The sequence below is a fragment of the Phyllobates terribilis genome, unplaced genomic scaffold, assembly GCF_046119375.1.
Source record: "Phyllobates terribilis strain yellow unplaced genomic scaffold, ASM4611937v1 Scaffold_8__6_contigs__length_399053987, whole genome shotgun sequence".
NCBI classification, from domain to species: Eukaryota; Metazoa; Chordata; class Amphibia; order Anura; family Dendrobatidae; genus Phyllobates; species Phyllobates terribilis.
Genome location: NW_027362768.1, coordinates 297,268,692 through 297,293,645, shown reverse-complemented (window position 1 = coordinate 297,293,645; position 24,954 = coordinate 297,268,692). Strand labels below are relative to the sequence as shown.

Here is a 24,954-nt window from a genome sequence, read left to right as displayed (position 1 = left end):
CTTTCTTTGGTTGCAACGTAAATAAGTTATTGTGGGGACTTGCAAAATTGCTGGTGGAATACACTCAGGTTAACGCCCAGGTGGAAAACAATGGCAGCCAGTGTGTACTCATCCTGCTAGCTAGATATATCACTTTCTGGGTTGTTTTGCTGTTTCAATAAAATCAGTGTATTATCAGCAGGAGATTATCACTTGAGGACTAGGTATCTCGTGCCTCTTAGTCCAACCCGTCCCCTCCACTGATAGTCAGAAAGCGGCCAATCAGTGGTGTGGGCGGGGTTATACAGAGCTCGACATTTCGAGTTCTGCTAGATCTGCAGCAAAGAAAACTCTGATTTTATCACAACTGCTTCTCCCAGTAAACTAAGTGATACATCGCTGGAATCAGGGTCTCTTTCCCTACTCCATGCTACTGTCAGATTACATGGCAAAAACCTGCTGACGGATTCCCTTTAAGTGTGTAGATTGGGAAGACACCTCTGGTCCATCCTATTTTCATGGCAAAAACTAACTATGCACTGATCAGCAATCACTGCTTCCCAGGTCCTGGAGAATAGAATAGCCGCAATAGTTTTCTACCGGACCCTATATACAGGTCAGAGGCAGCATCACTCATTATGTAATATGGTATATCACACTACCCACATGTAAGAGAAAATTTATGTTTGCCAATAAAATGTAAAGCTGTGGTATTGATCGCCAAAGGAAAAAAAAAATTAAATGTGAAGCTCCATTGGAATAGTGCCCCCATTGGGTAAATGATCCTGAAAAATGCTAACATGCTGGCTCCATATTACTAATCAGAAAACATTGAACCGTGCATCTCTGGAGTGCAATTGTTTTATGCTGAAAGAAAACGAAGCAAATAATGCATATAGATTGTTTTCAGTATGCGCCATATTTCAGTATAATGTGCACTTAAAACATTTCAGTGCTGGATTTCAGCTACAATGTACAGTTATAAAACATTCACAAAGACATCTGCTAGAAACATAACTATTACGTTACATTCTGCGAATAGCACAATTTGACATTTGGAGCAGTCATTGTTGCAGTTCAATATGCAACGCCGAAATGTTCCCTGTGCAGATACAACACAAACTGTAAAGATCATTTCACCCTGAAATAAATTGTAAAAAGTCATTGAGGTGTTCGCCTAAAAAATTCTATCCAGCCGTTCCTCAGGCCTCGAATTTACTTACCTTTCGGATATATGCGTTCAACATATACATGAACATATGGCCCCAATATGTGTAACATTGTTACAAGTAATTTATATAAGTATACAAACTCTATATTATAATATACAGCAGGAGAAATAAGGAATGGATTGGATGGGTTGTTATTGTTACCGACATCTGGTGAGAATTTCATGTCAATAGCACCTTTATAAATATATTTGCTTAGAAAATTGGTGACGTGTTCAATACTTATTTCACCCGCTGTTTGTGTCTATATGTATGTATATATATATCAAAAGAATGCAGCAGCACTCCATATGGCCAAGATACGTCTTAACAATGAAAATAATATTGGATCTAAACTGTTTTGCTTATCAACAAGTACTTGCAAACAATGAAGGTTTTTAGTGCATAAATTGGCCAATTCATGTGTGCCCATCAACCACGGCAAGGTAACCTCCCCCTGATGGGTAACTACTCTGCCTAACATGCTACTTTTGGGCTACAAGCCTACAACTAAACGGACAAACATGTCTTCTTCTGGGCTAAAATCACCTACATTTAAAGGGCAAGCAAAGCTGTTTGTACAACACCTGCTGGTTAATGGGAGGAGTGCAGAATCAGGCAAGAGGCAGTTACACCCCCTTATAGTAATACAAACCAGAGAAACCTGACCAGCACCTCAAGCTCTGCTTGCCCTTTAAATGTAGGTGTTTTTAGCCCAGAAGAAGACATATTTGTCCGTTTAGTTGTAGGCTTGTAGCCCAAAAGTGGCATGTTAGGCAGAGCAGTTACCCATCAGGGGGAGGTTACCTTGCTGTGGTTGATGGGCACACATGAATTGGCCAATTTATGCACTAAAAACCTTCATTGTTTGTAAGTACTTGTTTGCTAAGCAAAACAGTTTAGATCCAATATTATTTTCATTGTTAAGACGTACCTTGGCCATATGGAGTGCTGCTGCATTCTTTTGATATATTTTATAGTTACGGCAGCTGGCACCAGTTCACATTAGGAGGTTCTGGTCAGGTTTCTCTGGTTTGTATTACTATAAGGGGGTGTAACTGCCTTGAGAAAGGTCCACAATTTTGGACCGAAACGTTGCCATATGGGCTATTAAACCTTATCACTTTGTTCTACTCTGTGTGCTGCCTCCATTTTTGCATGGATATATATATATATATATATATATATATATATATAATATATATTATGTTGACTTTCCTTTAAAGAATACTGTAGCCGACAAGAATGACAAAATAGGCTATGGACGTGTATGGCGGAGACTTTTCCAGTAGAAGTAAAGCCCCCGTCTCACATAGCGAGATCGCTAGCGAGATCGCTGCTGAGTCACGGTTTTGGTGACGCAACAGTGACCTCACCAGCGATGTCGCTATGTGTGACACTTTGCAGCGATCAGGCCCCTGCTGTGAGGTCGCTGATCGCTGCAGAATGTCCTGGACCATTTTTTGGTCTTTGCCCTCCCGCTGGTCAGCACACATCGCTGTGTGTGACCAGTGGGACCAGCGATCAGGCTGGTATCCATGATAAACATCGGGTTACTAGGGGAACACGCGCACTTAGTAACCCGCTGTTTATCATGGTTACCACTCTGCTACGTGAGCGGTAACCTCCCGCTCACCGTAGCAGAGTGGTAACCATGATAAACAGCGGGTTACAAGGTGCGCGTGTGCTGAAGCAGGAGCAGGCTGGTAACCAGGAGCAGGACATCGTGGAAAGATTCTTTCCACGATGTCGCTGCTCCCCTGATCGCTGGTGAGCCTGCCTGTTTGACAGCTCACCAGCGATCACATAGCGACGCAGCAACGATCCCTGACAAGTCGTATCGTTGTCGGGATCACTGTAACGTCGCTAAGTGTGACGGGGACTTTACACAAGCATGCTGTTTCTGCGGAAGATGAAAGATAATAAGGCAGTAATTTAAAGGGAATCTGTCAGAGTTGTTTCTACCCCATCTGAGAGCAGCATTATGTAGGGGCAGAGACCCGGATCCCAGCGATACATCACTTACTGGGCTGCTTGTTGCAGCTTTGATAAATCACACTTTTCTCTGCTGCAGATCCAGCAGTTCTCTGAATGCTGAGCTGTGTATAACCCCGCCCCACACCACTGATTGGCTGCTTTCTGTGTACACTGTGCATAGGCAGAAATCTGCCAATCAGTGGTGGGGGGCAGGGTTATACTGGGCTCATGAATATGAGTGACTACCTGGCAGCAGGTTTACTAGTCCTGTAGTGATAATCTCCTGCTGATAAAACAGAGAATTTATCAAAACTACAGCAAGCAGCTCAGTAAGTGACAAATCACTGGAATCAGGGACTCTCTCTACATCATAGTGCTCTCCGAATAAGTGGCAAAACCCTGGTAATAAATTATCCTTCATGTCCCCAAAAGTGTTGTACCCAGTTTCCAACAATCTTGGCAAATTTGAGTGCAATTGGTCCTGGCTCCTTCATTATCCTTTGTATAAGACCACGGCCCCACTATCAGTATTTGGTCAGTATTCGGTCAGTATTTTTTCTCAGGAGTGGGAGCCAAAACCAGGAGTGGGTGATAAATGCAGACGTGGTGACGTGTGAAATCATGATTAGTGGGAAGATTAGCCTGGGGAAAACAACCTCCCCATGACTAGTCACCCAATAATTAGCTTATCATGGCCGCAGTTATAAAATTGATTTTATGGAGTTTCTAAAAGCTATAGGCCATAAAAAGGGGCTTGTTAGAATACATATAACCTGCTCAATAAAAACATGGTTGCAGTTTGGGGGGCTTGAGGAAGCTGACAGGTTCCCTTTAATAGGAGCAGTAACCTGACCCCTCACTGTGCTGGCAGTCTGTTTTAGTAACATAGTTTGTAAAGCCGAATAAAGACTTGCGTCCATCAAGTTCGACCTGTTAGTTCTGTAATTGCTAAAGTTGATCCAGAGGAGGGCAAAAACCCCAAATGATTTAGCCAATCTTCACCTGAGGAAAAATTCCCTCCCGACTCTGAAACCAGCAGTCAGAATAAATCCCTGTATCAACCTACTATTTTATTTTATTTTTAAGTATATGCTGAAATCTGCCTGGTATCTAGAAATGCATCCAGTCCCCGCTTGAACTGGTGTAGTGAATCCGACATTACCGTCTCCTCACTCAGTGAATTCCATATTCTCACTGCTCTTACCGTAAAGAACCCCTTCCTATGCTGGTGCTGAAACCTTTTCTCTTCCAGTCTTAGTGAATGCCCTCTTGTTACCGTAATATCCCTCCTTTTGAACAAATCCCGGGCAAGATCTCTATACTGTCCCCTAACATATTTGTACACATTTATTATGTCCCCCCTCAACCTTCTCTTTTCCAGGCTGAATAGTCCTAGTTTTGCCAACCTCTCTGGGTATTGCAGTCCCTCCATTCCCTTTATTAATTTTGTTGCCCTCCTTTGTACCTTTTCAAGCTCATTTATATCCTTTCTATATATTGGGGCCCATAACTGAGCACAGTATTCCAAGTGTGGTCTGACCAGTGCTTTGTACAGTGGAAGAACAATGTTCTCCTCCTTTGCAGCTATACCTCTTCTGATACATCCCATTACCCTGTTTGCCCTTACAGCAGCGGCCTGACTTTGGGCACTCCAATTTAGTTTGCTATCAATCAAGATGCCCAAGTCCTTCTCCATCTCTGAATTCCCCAATGATTTCCCATTCAGTGAGTACTGGTGACTTCCATTTTTCCTTCCCATATGTATGACCTTACATTTCTCCTCGTTAAACCTCAATTGCCATTTAATGCTCCACCTACCCAGCTTATCCAAATCCCTCTGTAGGTCTGCACTGTCCTCTTTTGTATTAATTGTTTTACATAACTTTGTGTCATCTGCAAATATTGATATTTTACTATTTATCCCGTTGACTATGTCGTTAATAAAGATATTAAATAACATTGGGCCTAGTACAGACCCCTGTGGTACCCCACTAGTGACGCTTACCCAATCTGAGTATATTCCATTTATAACCACCCTCTGCCTTCTATCCTTTAGCCAGTTAGCTACCCACTTGCAGACATTTTCCCCAAGCCCCATCATTCTCATTTTGTATACCAACCTATTATGTGGCACGCTATCGAACGCTTTTGAGAAGTCGAGATACACGACATCCACTGGTTCCCCCTGATCTACTCGAGAGCTAACCTCCTCGTAGAAGTCAATCAGGCTTGTTTGGCAGGAGCGATTCCTCGTGAATCCATGTTGGTTCGGGATTAAAAGATTATTAGCATCAAGATGCTCCGTAATTGCCTCTTTAATGAAGCTTTCAAAAATTTTGCCCACAACGGACGTCAGACTCACCGGCCGATAGTTTCCGGCGTCACTTTTCGCTCCCTTTTTGAATATTGGTACTACATTCGCCTGTCGCCAATCAAGTGGCACAGACCCAGTCTCAACAGAGTCCTTAAATATAAGATATAACGGTCTGTCTATCACATTACTTAGTTCCCTTAGTACCCGTGGGTGTATGCCATCAGGTCCTGGTGATTTGTTTATTTTAATGTTACTGAGGCGTTTCTGTACCCCAGCTTGGGTTAGATTAGTCATACTTAGTGGAGGATTACGCTTGTCCCTTCTCATTTCTCCTGTTAGTTCTATTTCCTTCGTGAAAGTTGTCGAAAAAAAATTATTTAATAGATTAGCTTTATCCTCATCTTTCTCTATGATTTTGCCTTCCTCACTTTTTATCGGTCCAATATTATCCGATTTAATCCTTTTACTATTTATATACGTAAAGAACAGTTTGGGATTTGATCTACTTTCCCTAGCAATACGTCTCTCTGTTTCCTCCTTCGCTATTTTTATTTGTTTTTTACAGGTTCTCGTTTTTTCCTTGTAACACATTAGTGCCTCCTTACTGTTTTCCTGTTTTAATCTCTTGAATGCCTCTTTTTTGCTATTTAACGCCCCTTTTACGTTCTTGTTCAACCATATTGGTTTCCTCTTATTTCTGGCCCTTTTATTCCCATACGGTATATACCTCTCGCACTGAGTATTCAGAATTCTTTTGAAGGTTTCCCATTTACTATTCGTATTCCATTGATTAAGTACCAGTCAATAAGTTGAAGGTTTTCTATCAGCTGATCAAACTTCGCCCTCCTAAAGTTTAATGTTTTTGTTGTTCCCTTATTGATAACCCTACTAAAGGGCATTTTGAAGTCGATAATATTATGATCACTATTACCTAAGTGCCCCCCTATCTGTACCTCAGTTATTCTATCAGGCCTATTAGTCAATATTAAGTCCAACATGGCCTTCCCTCTCGTTGGTTCCTGCACTAGTTGGGAGAGATAATTATCCTTATTATTTGTCAAGAACTTTTTTCCTTTCTGAGATCTACAGGTTTCTGTTTCCCAGTCAATATCCGGGTAGTTGAAATCCCCAATTACAATCACTTCATTATGTTTTGCTACTTTGTCTATTTGTCCTAATAGCAGATTCTCATTCTCCTCTGTTATATTTGGTGGCTTATAGCAGACCCCCAGTAATATTTTATTATTATTTTTTGCCCCCTCTATCTCTACCCACATGGACTCGACCCCCTCTTGTCCCTCTCCTATATCTTCCCTTAGTCTGGGTTTTAGACATGACTTTACATATAAGCAGACTCCTCCGCCTTTCCCCTGTTTCCGGTCCCTTCTAAATAAACTATAATCTAATAAATTTACCGCCCAGTCGTAGCTATCGTCTAGCCAAGTCTCTGTTATACCTACGATGTCATACCTCTCCTCCGATATAAGCGCCCCCAGCTCATCCGCCTTATTGGTCAGGCTTCTTGCGTTGGTCAGCATGCAAGATAAAACTTTGGGGTTATTTAGCATCCTATTCTTCTCTAACGATCTAACTGTACTATCCCCAACCCCCTCTCCACCCTCATTATATTCACTTCTCCCCTTCCCCCTTGCTTGCCTCACATCCCACCTATTTCCTTGGTTCCCCCCCCCCGTCTCGAGTTTAAAAACTCCTCCAACCTATTAGCCATCTTCTTCCCCAGCACTGCTGCACCCTCCCCATTGAGGTGCGGCCCGTCCCTACGGTAGAGCCTGTAGAAGACCGCAAAGTCGGCCCAGTTCTCCATGAACCCAAACCCTTCTGCCTTGCACCAACTCTTTAGCCACTTATTCACCTCCCTAACTTCCCGTTGGCGCTCCTGTGTGGCTCGCGGGATTTGTAGTATTTCTGAGAAAACTACCTTGGAGGTCCTTGCCCTAAGCTTCCTACCTAGGTCCCTGAAATCATTTTTAAGGACCCTCCATCTACCACTCACTTTGTCATTGGTGCCGATGTGGACCATGACCGCTGGGTCTTCGCCAGCCCCACCCAGTAACCTGTCAACCCGATCCGCGATGTGCCGGACTCGAGCGCCAGGGAGGCAGCACACCGTTCGGCGATCCCGGTCTTTGTGACAGATTGCCCTGTCTGTCCCCCTAATAATAGAGTCACCCACTACCAGAACCTGTCTTGCCTGCCCTACACTTCCCCCCTCATTAATGGAGCATACACTCCCCCGGCGGTCAGAGGATCTGTCGTGCTCCAATAATGCCGGTTCTGAACCAGCCTTCCTATACTTCTTCCCTATATCCCTCCTAACTGTTATCCAGCTCCCTGCCTGTTCAGCCTGCACTTCCCCTCTATGCTCCACCCCCAGTATTGACCCATTGAGTGTCTGCTCGGTGAGCAGCAAACTCCGTTCCATGTTGTCGATGCTCCTCAGTATCGCTATCTGAGCACTTAGATCCAGAATTTGGGCTTCCAAGTGCACGATATGCTCACATCTCTCGCAGCAGTATGGATCCTCGAGCGGTTGCTCACGAAATGCATACATTGTTTTACTTTGACCAAAATACATTTGAGCTGTTTTTCCGTGGATGTTGAATTCAGGAAGAAGAGGGGGAGTAGAAAAAGTCCCTAATAAGTGGAGAAAGAAGCCAATGCCTCTCATAGGATATACCGTAATATAAAGTTGTTTTTTATATATATATCTGCTTATACTTTTGATTAACACACAGACGGTTGTAATAACAGTGACCATTTAAACAATTTTCTGATAGCACATTCTGAATTAATACCATCTACCATACATAGAATTCTATGAAACTGTTTTTCATTGGTCTCGAGCACACGACCAATTTTCTCGAACAAGTGCTATCTGTGCTTTTTAAGGATAGCAATCGTACCCATGATATTCTCTAGGGCTCGGCACATGTCCAATTTTTTTTTTTTCGTACCAAGTGTTCAGAGGAAAAAATTGGGAGACATGTCCGACTTTGATCTGAGTGTCAGATCAAAATCGCTAATGCAAATCTATGGGTCCGTGAAAAACATCGGACCACATAAAATCTGATTTTCACGGACTGACAGTATGGAGATGGTGGAAAAAATGTTTTTTTCTCTCCATCTCCGAGAAAAACTGATGCCGCTCTGATCAAACTCTGACCAAAGTTTGATCAAACCGTGATCAGAATAAGGCTACGTCCACACGTTCAGTATTTGATCAGTATTTTACATCAGTAAAGCCAAAATCAGGAGTGGAACAATCAGTGGAAAAGTATAATAGAAACACGTCACCACTTCTGTATTTATCATCCACTCCTGGTTTTGGCTTACAAATACTGATGTAAAATACTGACCAAATACTGAACGTGTGAACGTGGCCTAACTGAACTGTTTCGGACGGAGAGAAAATGGTCGTGTGCAGCCACCCTTAATCTCTTAAAATGTTTAAGTGACTCCTTAATAAATAAAAAAAAGCAACAACTGAACATTATTGATTGGGAACAGTCTATTAAATAGTCATAGTTGTTATCACAAACAAGTCATAAAATTGCCAGAAATAGTTTTATTACTCACAATCTTGTTCTAAAATTTGCGTGAAACGACAAGTACGCTTCCACCAAAGAATAAGCACCCGAGAAGCCTCCACAAAGGTTGATCCAGCCCTGATAAGTGGATGTAAATGTCAGGAATCAGCTGGGTGACAGCTGCAATGGTGGCTCTTTTGATGCCAGTCAGGTTTCCCAGAATGAAATATAATTATAGATAAATATAGTTTGTTTTTTTTAAGTACTCAAATGGAAAATAAAATCGACTTTTGGGCTTATTTCTACAGGTGATGTTTTTACACTACAAACACATGCTCTTTATATAACATAGTATCATACCTGTCACATTTTGTACTATTGCAATCCTATGCCTGGGTGTCCATAGTAATTTGTGTTCGTGTTGTCATTGTTAACTGCACACATCTCGACATATTACAATCTGACCGCGCAGGACACAAACTGCTTCTACTAAGATGCAGCATATAATTTATCAAACACTGTCATTTCCATTGAGATATCAAAAAACAAACGTCAGATTGAATGTTACAGACAGATCCGGAGCACAGAGTGCTGACAGTCAGTGCACATGTAGTTAGATTTACATGCGGCGCCTGTTATCTCTGTGCATAGATCGTAAAGGATCTACATTATAGAAAAGCATGATGCCACCGTATGTAGTTTCTCAGATTCTTGGGGAGGGGAGTTTGGCCAATTCTGGATGTTAAAAATCACACATAAACGATGAAATATCTATGAAAACATACAGCCAAATCAGATCGCACACTTTGCACTGATGAGGGGCAACACCCTGAAACACTTTTCTGCAAACTGAGATTCTGGTTTGGCTTTTATTCTAAGTCATATTACAAGGCTCGTTAAAAGGTCAGTATTAACTTTTAGAAATGCTACTTCCAATGGGTTGCACTGGAACGCCAGTCCTCCAGTCCTCTTTCTCTGTGAAGAGACAATTTGCATATTTAATTTCACAAAGGAGCATTGCATGGCTTATAAGTCTCCTTATCCTGGCATTCAGACATGTCACTCTCCAAACAATACCCCTTAAACCCCAGTCACAGGCCTCTCATGCAGTCAAATCAGAGCTCATACTTTGCACTGATGAGGGGCAATACCCTGAAACACGTTTGTTTCTGCAAACTGAGATTCGGGTTTGGCTTTTATTCTAAGTCACGTGTCAAGGTTCATTTAAAGGTCAATATTAACTTTTAGAAATGCTACTTCCAATGAATTGCACTCGAGCTCCAGTGCTCTTACTCTCTGAAGAGACAATCTGCATATTTAATTTCACAGAGGAGCATTTCATGGATTATAAGTCTCCTTATCCTGGCATTCAGACATGTCACTCTCCAAACAATACCCCTTAGACCCCAGTCACAGGCCTCTCATACAGCCAAATTAGATCTCATGCTTTGCACTGACGAGTGCAAAACACCCCGAAACATTCGTCTGCAAACTGAGATTCTGGTTTGGCTTTTATCCTATGTCATGTGGCAAGGCTCGTTAAAGGGTCTATATTAACCCCTTTAAAGCCTGGGGCATATTAGTACGCCCCAGGCCATCACCCCCACTTCAGTGAGGGCTCCGGCCCTGAGCCCGCATTGAACCGGGCACATGTCAACTGATTTATACAGCTGACATGTGCCTGCAACAGCCACGGGTGGAATCGCGATTCACCCGCGGCTGTTAACGAGTTAAATGTTGCTGTCAATCTCTGACAGCGGCATTTAACATCGCTGCACCGGAAGCGCGGCATTAGCCCCATCCATCGGTGACCCCGTCACATGATCGTGGGTCACCGATGCGTGAGCATGACAACCCGGGGTCTGCAGCAGACCCCTGTGGTTGTCATGTAAAGATTGCTATGAGCACCACCTAGTGGTCGGCGCTCATAGCAAGTGAGCAATTCTGCTACACAGAGGCTCATCGCCTCTATATAGCAGAGGTAATCAGACTGCTGCTGCTTCTAGTCTCCTATGGAAACTATAGAAGCAAGCATGAAGTGTAAAAAAAATGTTTTTAAAAATATTAAAAAAATAAAAAAATATAAAAGTTTAAATTTCCCCCTTTCGCCCCATTCAAAATAAAATAATTAAAAAAAAACCCATATACACATATTTGGTATGGCCGCATTCAGAATCGCCCGATCTATCAATATGAAAAAAGAATTAATCCGATCGGTAAACGGGGTAACGAGAAAAAAATTCTAAACAACAAAATTACGCTTTTTTGGTCACCGCAACATTGCAATAAAATGCAATAACGGGCGATCAAAACATCAGATCTACCCCAAAATGGTATCAATAAAAATGTCAGCTCGGCACACAAAAAATAAGCTCTCACCCAGCCCCAGATCCCGAAAAATGGAGACGCTACTGGTCTCAGAAAATGGCGCCATTTTTGTTGAGCAAACTTTGAATTTTTTTCACCACTTAAATAAAAAAGAATCTATACATGTTTGGTGTCTACGAACTCGCAATGACCTGGAGAATCATAATGGCAGGTCACTTTTAGCATTCAGTGAACGTGGTAAAAAAAAAACAACAACTGTGGTATGCCAAATTAAGGGTGCAATTAAGGAAAGAAGTCTGCAATGGCCATGATATTGATAATCAGGGTCAGGGATGTGCTACATAAAGCGCAATCATCCAACTTGACGGAAATAGCTATGTGCGTGCAGCGGGCAGGATCATATGAGGCCACACTGGAGTTATAACTTCCATTTTTACAAGAATTCCGACAGATATAATGAATTTGTTGCAAACATGCTGCACTATTCTGATCATCAAAAAATAATGAACAAAAGTGTAGAAAGCGCCTTAGGGCTAATTCAGATGTCAATTTTTCCTCATACGAGTTCTATGTTTTCATGGATAGAACTCATAGCTATTACAGTCTATGCAGCTGTTCACATGTCCACCTATTTTTCTAGCTGAAGGGTCTGCACAAAATCACTAAGACTTGTCCGACTTTAATCTGCAACTTAGATCAATCTCGCCAATGGAAGTCAATGGGTCCGTGAAAAAATTGGATGGCACCCGTGTGTTATCCATTTTTCATCCACTGTTTGAAAGGGTAGATTCACACGAGAGTATAAAAAAATTGTTCACAGTTTCATCCAGAAAAGTGTGACACTTTTTTTTTCTCAGTTGTTATTTCTTGTGCGGTCCGCATTAATCTGTTTTTTTTTTTTTACTCAGCCGCTATTAACCATTTATAGTTTTCTATAAGGGGAAGAAGGTGGACCCAGGGAACTATAGGCCGGTGAGTCTGACTTCTATACCAGGAAAGATCTTTGAACAAATTATTAAACAACATGTATGTAAGTACATGGATAAGAATGAAGTGATTAACCAGAGTCAGCATGGGTTTGTAACTAACAAGTCATGTCAGACTAACTTAATTTCCTTCTATGACAGAATCACTGACTGGGTGGATCAGGGAAATGCTGTAGATATAGTATATCTTGACTTCAGCAAAGCATTTGACAAAGTATCTCACACCATCCTTATTGAAAAAATGACCAAGTATGCAATGGACCAGGCAACTGTTAGGTGGATTCATAACTGGCTTAGTGATCGGACTCAAAGGGTGGTTGTAAATGGCTTCACATCCAGCTGGATGAATGTCTCAAGTGGGGTACCACAGGGCTCCGTCCTGGGACCTGTATTGTTCAACATCTTTATCAATGATTTAGATGAAGGAATTGAGGGTAAACTGATTAAATTTGCTGATGACACAAAGCTAGGAGGGATAGCTAATACTAGAGAAGAGAGAGAGAGGATTCAAAAAGACCTAAATAAACTGGAGCAGTGGGCAGCAACCAACAGAATGGTTTTTAACAGGGAAAAATGCAAAGTACTACATCTGGGCAATAAAAATGAAAAAAGCATATACAGAATGGGAGGAATAGAGCTAAGCAACAGTACATGTGAAAAAGACTTAGGTATACTAATAGATCATAGACTGAACATGAGTCAACAGTGTGATGCAGCAGCAAAAAAGGCAAATACAATTCTGGGATGTATTAACAGAAGCATACAGTCTAGATCACGTGAAGTCATTATCGGTCTTTACTCCTCTTTGGTCAGACCTCATCTGGAATACTGTGTACAGTTTTGGGCACCACATTTTAAAAAAGACATAGACAAACTGGAGCAAGTTCAGAGAAGAGCGACCAGAATGGTGACTGGTCTGCAAACCATGTCCTATGAGGAACGGTTGCAGGATTTGGGAATGTTTAGCTTGCAAAAAAGAAGACTGAGAGGAGACTTAATAGCTGTCTACAAATATGTCAAGGGCTGTCACATTGTAGAAGGATCATCTTTATTCTCATTTGCACAAGGAAAGACTAGAAGCAATGGGATGAAACTAAATGGGAGGAGATACAGATTAGATATTAGAAAAAACTTTTTGACAGTTAGGGTGATTAATGAGTGGAACAGGCTGCCACGAGAGGTGGTGAGTTCCCCTTCAATGAACGTCTTCAAACAGAGGCTGGACAGACATCTGTCTGAGATGATTTAGTGAATCCTGCTTTGAGCAGGGGGTTGGACCAGATGACCCAGGAGGTCCCTTCCAACTCTACCATTCTATGATTCTATGATTCTATGATTCTATGTTACAGAATTGCAATGTATACATAAAAATCATATTCTATACTGTGGCTCCGTATGGTAACCGTTTTTTTTTTGCTTAGCCATAGACGTTAAGGGTATGTGCACACGATGCAGAAATGAAGCAGAAAATTTCTGCATCATTTCTGCATCTCCCTGGCAGAAAAAACGCATGCAGATTGTGCATGCGTTTTTCCTGCAGAATACATGCGGATCCACATGCAGATTGACATGCGTTTCCGCATGCAGATTGACAAGCGCTTTCCAGGCGATTTTAGCATCACCTGGAAAGTGCTTGACAACTAGGTCACACTATATAAATCCATGCAAACAGCATGGATTTATATAGTGTGACCCGAGAGAGTGTATATACTTACCTCTGATGGCCCGCGCTGTCCTGCTTTACAAAGTTCCCGGCTGCCGGCAACTTTGAATTGAAAGACCTGCCGACGTCAGCGTCACGTGACCCGTCACATGACTCTGACGTCACCGCAGGTCCTACAACTCACTGCAAGTGCCGGGAACCAAGCGGGAGCGCTGCGCGGGCCGACAGAAGGTAAGAATACATTTATTTTTTATTTTATTCTTTTTTTACAGCTTTTTTAATGGTACCTGGGTGTGGATGAGACTCTCCTCTCCTCCACACCCGGGTACCATCCGCATATTAGAACGCGCCATTAACGCAAGTACAAATGCTGTCTTGCGGAATTGGCGCGTTCTAATGCAAGTCAATGGCGGCGAAATCGCCGCGTTTCCGCAAAATTAATTGACATGCTGCGGATTTTTGACCGCAGCGTTAACGCTGCAGAAAAATCCGCATCATGGGCACAGCACATGCGGATTTCCATTGGGGAACATTGCTTCCCTTCTACCATGCGTTTTTCATGCGTTTCCGCGGCGTTTACGCAACTGCAAAAACGCCGCGGAAACGCATGAAATACGCATCGTGTGAACTCAGCCTAATGGATGAGTCCCATCCAATTTATAGAAGAAAGGCTATGTGCCCACGTAGCAGATTTGATGCAGAGCGTTTTTGCCTCTCTCTGGCAGAAAAAAACGCATGCAGATTTACATGCGTTTTTTCTGCCAGTGAGAAGCGTTTTTTCAGCGTTTTTTCAGCGTTTTTACATGCGTTTTCGCATGCGTTTTTTCAAGCAGTTTTCCAAGCGATTTTGAGCATCACTTGGAAAGTGCTTGACAAGTTGGTCACACAATATAAATCCATGCAACTGGCATGGATTTAGAATGTGTGAACAACTGATGCTTTAAATGCAGCATTTATAGTAAAAAAAAGAGAATTAAAACGTTAAAAATAAAAAAAACAACTGTATACTCACCTCTCCGGCCTCCTCCAGTCGGCTCCCGGCCGCGTCCTCTCTCTTCGTCGTCCCGCAGTGTACTGTCAGGACCTGCAGTGACGTCATTTAGTCAGCTGATGGTCACGCGACCATCACCTGACCGCCGACCTCAGCGGTCGCGTGACCGTCAGGTGACTAAATGACGTCACCGCAGGTCCTGACAGTACACCGCGGGACGCCAAGGCGAGAGGACGTGGCCGGGAGCAGAGCGGGGGCCGCCGGAGAGGTGAATATACAGGTTTTGTTTATTTTTAACTTTTTTATTTCTTTTTTTCACCGCGTGGTAGCCGGGATGAAGAGGAGTTGTAGTCTTCTCTTCATCCCGGCTACCACATGCACCGCGATTACGCTGCAAATTGACGGCCACTGAATTTAATTGAAACGCAGCAAATCCACATATACCTGCGGGTTTGCTGCGTTTCAATGTTCCTCAATGGCCGCGAATTTGCAGCGTAATCGCGGTAGAAATGGTCATGCTGCGTTTTGCAACGCAATGCGAATTCAGCACGCTAATTAGCGCATCATGTGCACAGCACATCCGAATTCACATTGCTTTGCATGGCAGACTGTTTTACAAGCGTTTTCGCAGCCGTAAAAACGCCGCAAAAACGCTACAAACACGCTACGTGGGCACTTAACCAAACATTTTTTTTTCAAACTCTGATTCGGTCAGTGAAAAAAAAAAATCACTCATTTTCACTACCCCAATAACATTGGTCCGAGTGCGGTCTATTTTTTTCACTTGAATGAAAGAGCCAAAAAAAATAGAAAAATTGCAAAGCTCCCCCTACACATTACAATGTTAAAAACATACAGCAATTACACAGCTCAAAAAAATAAAGGGAACACTTAAACAACACAATGTAACTCCAAGTCAATAACACTTCTGGGAAATCCACCTGTCCAGTTATGAAGCAACACTGATTGTGAATCAATTTCTCCTGCTGTTGTGCAAAAGGAACAGACAACTGGTAGAAATGATCAGCAATTAGGAAGATACGGTACCCCCTATAAAGGAGTGGTTCGGCAGGTGGGGACCACAGACCATTTCTCTGTTCTCATCCTTTTTGGCTGTTTTTTTTATCACTTTTTCATTTTGCCATTGCTCTCTCCCCTAGAGGTACAGTAGCAGGAGGCGGTGTCTACAGTACAACCCACAGAAGTTGCTCAGGTAGTGCAGTTCATCCAAGATGGCACATCAGTGCGAGCTGTGGCTAGAAGGGTAGCTGTGTCTGTCAGCACAGTGTCCAGAGCATGGAGCAGATACCAGGAGATGTAAAGGGAGCCAAAGGAGGGCAACAACCCAGCAGCAGGACCGTTACCTCAAGCAGGATCAGGAAGAGCACTGCCAGAGCCCTGCAAAATGACCTCCAGCAGGCCACAAATGTGCATGTGTCTGCACAAACGGTTAGAAACCGACTCCATGAAGGTGGTATGAGGGCCCGACGCCCACAGATTGGGGTTGTGCTCACAGCCCAACACCATGCAGGACGCTTGGCATTTTCCACAGAACACCAGGATTTTCAAAGTCGCCACTGGTGCCCTGTGCTCTTCCCAGATGAAAGCAAGTTCACACTGAGCACATGTGACAGACGTGACAGAGTCTGGAGACGCCGTGGAGAGCGATCTGCTGCCTGCAACATCCTTCAGCATGACCGGTTTGGCAGTGGGTCAGTAATGATGTGGGGTGGCATTTCTTTGGAGGGCCGCACAGCCCTCCATGTGCTCGCCAGAGGTAGCCTGACTGCCATTAGGTACCGAGATGAGATCCTCAGACCCCTTGTGAGACCATATGCTGGTGCGGTTGGCCCTGGGTTCCTCCTAATGCAGGACAATGCCAGACCTCATGTGGCTGGAGTGTGTCAGCAGTTCCTGCAAGATGAAGGCATTGAAGCTATGGACTGGCCCGCCCGTTCCCCAGATCTGAGTCCAATTGAGCACATCTGGGATATCATGTCTTGCTCCATCCACCAATGTCACGTTGCACCACAGATTGTCCAGGAGTTGGCGGATGCTTTAGTCCAGGTCTGGGGGGAGATCCCACAGGAGACCATCCGCAACCTCATCAGGAGCATGCCCAGGCGTTGTATGGAGGTCATACAGGCACGTGGAGGCCACACAAAGTACTGAGCCTCATTTTGACTTGTTTTAAGGACATTACATCAAAGTTGGAACAGCCTGTAGTGTGTTTTTCCACTTTAATTTTGGGGGTGACTCCAAATCCAGGCCTCCATTGGTTAATAAATTTGATTTCCATTGATGATTTTTGTGTGATTTTGTTGTCAGCACATTCAACTTTGTACAGAACAAAGTATTCAATGAGAATATTTCATACATTCAGATCTAGGATGTGTTATTTGAGTGTTCCCTTTATTTTTTTGAGCAGTGTAATTTTCACGGACCCATAAACTTGTATGGGTAATTTTGATCTGATGAAAAAACGGACATACCTCCATAATTTTTTGAGGACACATGGTCGGCAAAAGAGACAGCTCCATGGGGGACAATGGGTACAAGTTCTATCCATGAAAACGCAGATAGAACATGTACGTGAAAAACGGACATCTGAATGAGGGCTAAGGCTACATTCGCCATCCGTGTCTATTTTTTAAGTCCATGTAAGATGGACCGCTTTTCTCTCATGTGTCATCCGTATTGAATCAATTTTTTCTCATCCATTTTTAAAAAAACTGAAGCTGAAATGTCTAAACTTTTATGTATCCATTGACTCTTAACATTGGACCAGTGATAAACGGATGAAACTCAGGTACAACTTTGATGTAAAGTTCCGTGTTTTATCCAGTTTATACGGATCCCCATAGACTTCAATGGCCGAGTCTCATCCTCAAAACGGATGAGAATAGCACCTGAGTGTGGCAGATAGATCTCAAGGTTCCATCTTTAAAATAGATGTGTGTATGGATCAATAAAACCCAGTGGGTCCGTGTACTGCTCGTTTAAAAAATGGACAGTATGCGGATATGTACAATGGATGTGCGAATCTAACCATAGATTTTGTTTTTCACACACCTTAAGGAAAGGTTGGCGAGTTGTGGATAATTTTGCATCAGACCAAAATAGAAGTGGTTTTTTTTTGCTGACTACCGTATTTTTTGGACTATAAGATGCACCGGACCATATTGACGCGCCCTCTGGTCCCTTGGGTACTCGGTAGCTGGGCCGGCCGATGCTGGGGGATGTCACAGTGGCAGTGACCCGGTCCGTGGCCTCGGGCGGTCAATAAAAGGGGAAAAGTAAAAGGGGAATAAAGTCTTTATAGAGATAATGATCGTGACGCCACCTGTTGTATGCGGATATATGGAGCCGCCGCTGCGGTGCAGATCCACTGGAGCTGATGGTGATGCAGCAGAGTTGGTTCAGCTCTTCACAGGCAGAGCTTAGCTCCAGGGCAGGATATAGTGATGTTATGAGGTAGATGTTGTTGGTGCGGTGTAGTGCAGGTGATGGCGCAGATAATGACCAGTCCACAGCTTAATGGCGGTTTCCTCTTATCTTTACTTGCGGTTGTTAAGCAGACTGGGGCACGGGTACTAGCTGGAAGTGGAGGTCCGGGCGGCCTGTTAGCAGGTTGGGGATCCACCTGGCCAGGTGAAGTTGTAGGCCTTCCCTCTGCGCTAATCTCTTTGGCCCTGCTGCTCATAGCTGTGCTGCGGCCCTCGTCCCTGAGAAAAACGTCTTTTCCTCACCCGTATGGCAGGCAGCTCGGGCCTTCCTGGAGTGTCGCTCCCACGTGGCAGTGCTGGGCCCTATGTGCTGCTGAGCCTCCGGGTGTCTGGTGGGGCCAGGAGGCCTGCAGTCTCCTGCCCTCCGGTTTCTGCTGCTGGGCCTTCAGTGTCCCACAACCTCGGACTCCAGTGTCCGGTTCTTCTGCGCTTCTCTCCTCTGGGGTGAGCTTGTACACATGTCCCTTCCCCAGGTCCTTCCTCGTCGCTGTCCTGTCTTCAACTCCTCTCCACTCACCCTCACTAACCCTGCCTCCAGATTCCAGTTGTCAAGGGGAGGAGCTCCCCTTTCTGGTCTGGAGGCAGGAAAGTGTTGTATGCTGGTAAACCTGATTAGGGGACCCCTCCTTGCTTCCAGGCATGGCATCACCCCTTGTGAGGAAGGCAATGCCCCTGTGGCAACCGGACCCCTGGGGTGCCACAATAAGATGCACCTAGGTTTTAGAGGAAGAAAATAGAAAAAAATAAATAAGCAAAAAATGTGGTCATGATGCCCTGTTATGGGGGCTAGGGGTCTGATGCTGATACTGGTATTGGGGCAATGTCCCCCAATTCTGTTAATATCCTCCATCCTGGTATGTATGGCCCCTCCTTCTTGGTATACGTGGCCCTCATCCCCATCCTGGTATACGTGGCCCTCATTCCCATCCTGGTATACGTGGCCCTCATCCCCATCCTGGTATACGTGGCCCTCATTCCCATCCTGGTATGCATGGCACCCCTTGATCCCCCATCCTGGCATGCATGACACCCCTTGATTCCCCCATCCTGGTATGCATGGCACCCCTTGATTCCCCCATCCTGGTATGCATGGCACCCCTTGATCCTGGTATGCATGGCATCCATTGATTCTCCCATCCTGGTATGCATGGCACCCCTTGATTCCCCCATCCTGGTATGCATGGCACCCCTTGATTCCCCCATCCTGGTATGCATGGCACCCCTTGAGCCTCCATCATGGTGTGCATGGCATCCTCTGAGCCCCATCACGCTGCCCAAAAAAAACCAAACAATTATACTCACCTCCTCTCTCCTCCAGTACTGCGTCCCGCTCTGATGTCGACATTTTCACTGTGTGAGGCGCGCATTGCGTCCCTGCCATGCGCTCTCACACAGTGAAGTGCTGTGCCTGAATAGTCACTGCTCCCCGCGCCGGGACTCTGTGCGTGGGGAGCAGTGACACCCTGGGGAGCAGCACTCTCCTCAGTAGCGCGCACACTGTAGCCGCAGCGCGGCTCCTGCTGCCACTCTGTGGTGTATGTGCCCGCTATTAAAGATCATGAATATTCAATGGGAGTGGGTTGTAGCAAATATTCATGGACTTTAATAGCGGGCACACAGACTGCCGGCCGCAGCAGGAGCTGCGCTGCGGGTACAGTGTGTGCGCCATTAAGGGAAATGAATATTCTCTCTGCTCCTACTATATAATAATGGTACGTGACCCAAGTTACACTACCCACCCCCAACTTTCATTTATGACCCTGTTTACTGAACCTTTGAGTATCCTACATCTGGTTCAGCCTTAATCAGCTGATCAAGATGAGCACAGACCACTCCCCTCTGGTTCACAGCTGAATGCATTCTGTTACAAATATATTGAGAGCCAGGAGTCTGTGTCAGACTACAGTCTGTGTCCCTCAGCTTAAGTGTCCATGAGCTGAAGTGTCTGAAATTTGAATTAATTCTGAATTGAATCTGAAGTGAACTGAAGGTAACTGGATACTAAGTCGCAGTAAACAATGTTTGTCTTTGTTTTCACTCTCACCCCCTTAATCCTTCACCTTTTCCAACCACCCCTAATCCCTACACCTGGTAAGGAACTCTTCATCTCTCCCTCCATTCTCCCCACCCATCTCGCCTCCTCCTCAGAGCTATTCCACAACATAAAATCCTTTGTCTCCAAACACAGACAGCCACCTCATGCCCTCTCCTGCTCCCACCTAATAACGCTTTCTCTTCTCCTCCTTACTGCCAGCGACATCTCTCCAAATCCTGGCCCTCCTCACCACATCCCTACATTTACTTCCACCTCCTACCCCCGATCTATCCCAAACTCTTGCAACCCTTCTAAACTTATACCCATCCGTCCAGCCCCCGCTTCCCCAATCCCCCTAACAGGAGCTCTATGGAATGCTGTCACGGGTGTGTCGCCACGAAGATCGTCACGATTACACAGCCTGACTTCTCGCAGCTGACTTTTTGGTGCTTTGTGTTTTTCGGCAGTGAGGGAGTTAATTCTCTCTCTCTCTGTGCTAGACGAGGTCCAGCCTCGCCCAGCTGCAATCAATGCTGCTGTAGTGAGACTCCTTCAAATGCCTGCTGGTCTGTTAGGGAAGTGTCGGTGAAAGCATTTCATGCAGACTAACAGAGCGGATCGTGGTATTTGGAGTTTCAGAGATAAGTGTATTCGGAGAGTTTTTTCCCTTCCTCGCTTTATCATTTATCTCCTTTCCCGTTGGTGTTCCCTCTGTTGTAGTTGTGTAGTTTTTGTATGCAAGGTGGTTTTGGTTTTTCCCTTGTACTGTCTCGTTCGTCTAAGTACTGTGTGTGGGCATATTATTACTTGTCCCCTTTTGTTGTGATCGGGGTCCTTCTCAGGACTAGATTACTTAGGTGCAGGGATCCTCAGGAGGTAGGGGTTACGCTGGCGGCCTGGACCTCTGTACCTTTAACAGTACCTCCAGGTTGAGGGATTAGTCAGGGCCCCAGCTTAGGGTCAGCTTAGGCCCCCTACCTCCAGTATACAGAGACAGCGTGACATTTTCACCGACCACTTAGTTTTTCTCCAGCTACCATGGATCCAGTAGCCGGTCTAGCTCGGCAGTTGCAGAGTTTGTCCATGGAGCTGGCGGACGTTAGGTCCAAGGTTTTGTATCCTCAGGAGCAAGCCGGACCAGAACCTAAAGTAGCTCTCCCTGACAGGTTCACTGGGGGGCGGGACAAGTTTTTTGTTTTCCGGGAGGCATGCAAGTTGTACTTTCGGCTGCGGCCTCGGTCATCGGGGAGTGAAGAACAAAGGGTGGGAATTGTCATCTCGCTCCTACAAGGGGACCCACAATCTTGGGCGTTCTCTCTTCCCCCGGGCTCCCCGGCTCTCCAGTCAGTGGATAGGTTTTTCGCTGCTCTGGGACTCGTATATGATGACCCAGATCGGATCTCCCTTGCTGAGTCTAAGTTACGTAGGATTCAGCAGGGAGATCGTCCGGCGGAGGAATTCTGTTCGGAGTTCCGTAGGTGGGCCACGGACACCCAGTGGAATGACCCGGCTCTTAGGAGCCAGTTTTGTCAAGGTTTATCCGACAAATTACAGGATGTGTTGGCACAGTATGACTCTCCCGCGTCACTGGAAGCCGCTATGGCCCTTGCTATTCACGTTGACAGACGGCTTCGGGAGAGGTGCGGGATAACTCTACCCCCTGTGATGACTCCACCTCCTACAAGGTCCCCTCATATGGTGGTTCCCCTGGTCAGTCCAGAGGAGCCTATGCAATTAGGAGGGACATCATTTCGGGGGAGGGGACCGGTGGTGCGCCATAAGACAGGAAGGTGTTTCTTCTGCGGGAGAAAGGGACATTTTATTGGGGGGTGTCCATCCCGTCCCTTGCAGAGTGAAGAGTCGTCGGAAAACTGTTGATCCCAGGTTGTGTGGTGGACGGCAATCTGGGAGTAGGTATTTCGTCCCTAGGTTCGTCTCAGTTTCTAGTACCGGCGGAGGTGGTGGTGGGTACGAGAACTGAGAGGATATCTGTTCTTCTGGATAGTGGGGCCGGGGCTAATCTGGTTGATGCTCGGTTTGCCCGGGTTCAAGGTATGCGATTGAGTGAGTTGGCTAAACCCATCCCCATATTCTCGATCGATGCCAGGCCTCTCGGTCAGGGAAGTTTTTTGCAAGCTGTGCATGACGTAAAACTTCAAGTGGGGGCGATACATAAAGAACTGTTGTCTTGCTACGTGTTGGAGGGTCTTCCCACTCCTATAGTGTTGGGCCTTCCTTGGTTAACTAAGCATAACCCGGTTATTAATTGGCAAATCAGAGAGATAAGCCAATGGAGTAAATTCTGTAATAAAAACTGCATGAACATGGTCATCGGTGCGGTTACTCCTTGGGTCTTACCTCCATTTCTGGCGGACTTTGAGGATGTATTCTCGGAGAAAGGGTGTCAGGAACTACCTCCTCATCGCGAGTATGACTGTTCTGTAAAACTGCTCCCTGAGGCCAAGTTACCTAAAGCTAGGTTGTATAACCTTTCTGGTCCTGAGAGGCAGGCCATGAAGGATTATATTTCAGAAAGTCTGGCTAAGGGGCATATTAGACCTTCATCTTCACCGGTGGCTGCGGGGTTCTTCTTTGTTAAGAAGAAAGATGGAGGCCTACGCCCTTGCCTGGATTTCCGTGAACTTAATCGGATTACGGTCCGAGATCCGTATTCGCTCCCACTTATTCCCGATCTCTTTAATCAGATCGTGGGCGCCAAATGGTTCTCTAAGTTGGATCTCAGGGGGGCGTACAATCTGATTAGGATGAAGGAGGGGGATGAGTGGAAGACGGCGTTTAACACTCCGGAGGGGCATTATGAGAACCTTGTCATGCCATTCGGCCTGACTAATGCCCCGGCGGTGTTCCAACACTTTGTTAATGACATTTTTCGCCGCCTGGTGGGACAGTTTGTTGTCATATATCTGGATGATATCTTAATTTACTCGCCGGATCTGGTGTCTCATCAGGAGCACGTTAGGCAGGTGTTACAGATCTTGCGGGATAATAAACTGTATGCCAAATGGGAAAAGTGTGTGTTCGCCGTACAGGAACTCCAGTTTTTAGGCTTCCTGGTTTCAGCGTCCGGTTTTCGTATGGACCCTGGGAAAGTGCGGGCAGTTCTTGAGTGGGATCGGCCAGAGAATCTTAAGGCACTACAACTTTCCTGGGGTTTGCTAATTATTACCGGAAGTTCATTCGTAATTTCTCGTCCATGGTTAAGCCTCTCACAGACATGACTAAAAAGGGGACGGATTTTTCTAGGTGGTCTGACAAGGCTTGTCAAGCATTCTCCTCCTTGAAAAAATGTTTTGCCTCGGCACCCATACTCATTCAACCTGATGCGTCACAGCCATTCATTGTAGAGGTAGACGCTTCCGAGGTAGGGGTGGGAGCAGTATTGTCACAAGGTTCGTCCCCTGGTAAGTGGCATCCGTGCGCCTTTTTCTCTAAAAAATTGTCGTCCGCTGAGAGGAATTACGATGTCGGCAATAGGGAACTCTTGGCCATTAAGTTAGCTTTTGAGGAGTGGCGCCATTTTTTGGAGGGGGCAGTCCATCCGGTCACCGTCATCACCGATCACAAGAACCTGCTATATCTGGAGTCCGCGAAACGTCTGAATCCCAGACAAGCTAGGTGGTCATTGTTTTTTACCAGGTTTAATTTTGTCGTTACATATCGTCCTGGGTCAAAAAATGTAAAGGCGGATGCCTTATCTCGTAGTTTCCCTGGGGCCGGGAATACGGACGACCCGATTCCTATCCTTCAGGAGGGGGTGGTGGTTTCGGCAGTATGCTCTGAGCTGGAGGAGGAGGTATTGGAGGCTCAGGGGGACGCCCCTGTTGGACCTCCGGGGAGACTGTTTGTTCCAGATCAGTTGCGACAAAAGGTGATCGAGGCACACCATAACTCAGTTTTTGCAGGACACCCGGGGAGTAAAGCAACTGTGGATCTCCTCTCGCGTCGGTTTTGGTGGCCTAACTTACATAAGGAGGTGGTAACTTTTGTCGCGTCCTGTGGGGTTTGTGCGCGCTCTAAGACCTCACATACCCATCCGTCTGGGGCCCTCTTACCTTTGAAGATCCCGGAGCGTCCTTGGACTCATCTGTCTATGGACTTTATTACGGACCTCCCTCCGTCTTCGGGTAAAACGGTCATACTCGTTGTAGTGGACAGGTTCAGCAAGATGGCACATTTTATCGCTCTTCCTGCTCTCCCTAATGCTAAAACTCTTGCGCAGGTGTTCATTGGGGAGATTGTGAGGCTTCACGGGGTACCCTCCGAGGTGGTGTCTGATCGGGGGTCTCAGTTTGTGTCCAAGTTCTGGAAGGCGTTTTGTGCACGGCGGGGGATGCATTTGTCGTTCTCATCGGCTTTTCATCCTCAGACCAATGGTCAGACGGAACGAATGAACCAGAG

At 45.4% G+C, this 24,954-nt stretch overlaps 1 protein-coding gene across 4 annotated transcripts in view; it reads right to left on the bottom strand.

The window, feature by feature from the left end:
• The window catches only part of IQSEC1 (IQ motif and Sec7 domain ArfGEF 1), a 913,452-nt gene that overhangs the window by 714,984 nt on the left and 173,514 nt on the right, over positions 1–24,954 (bottom strand). The window lies entirely within an intron of this gene.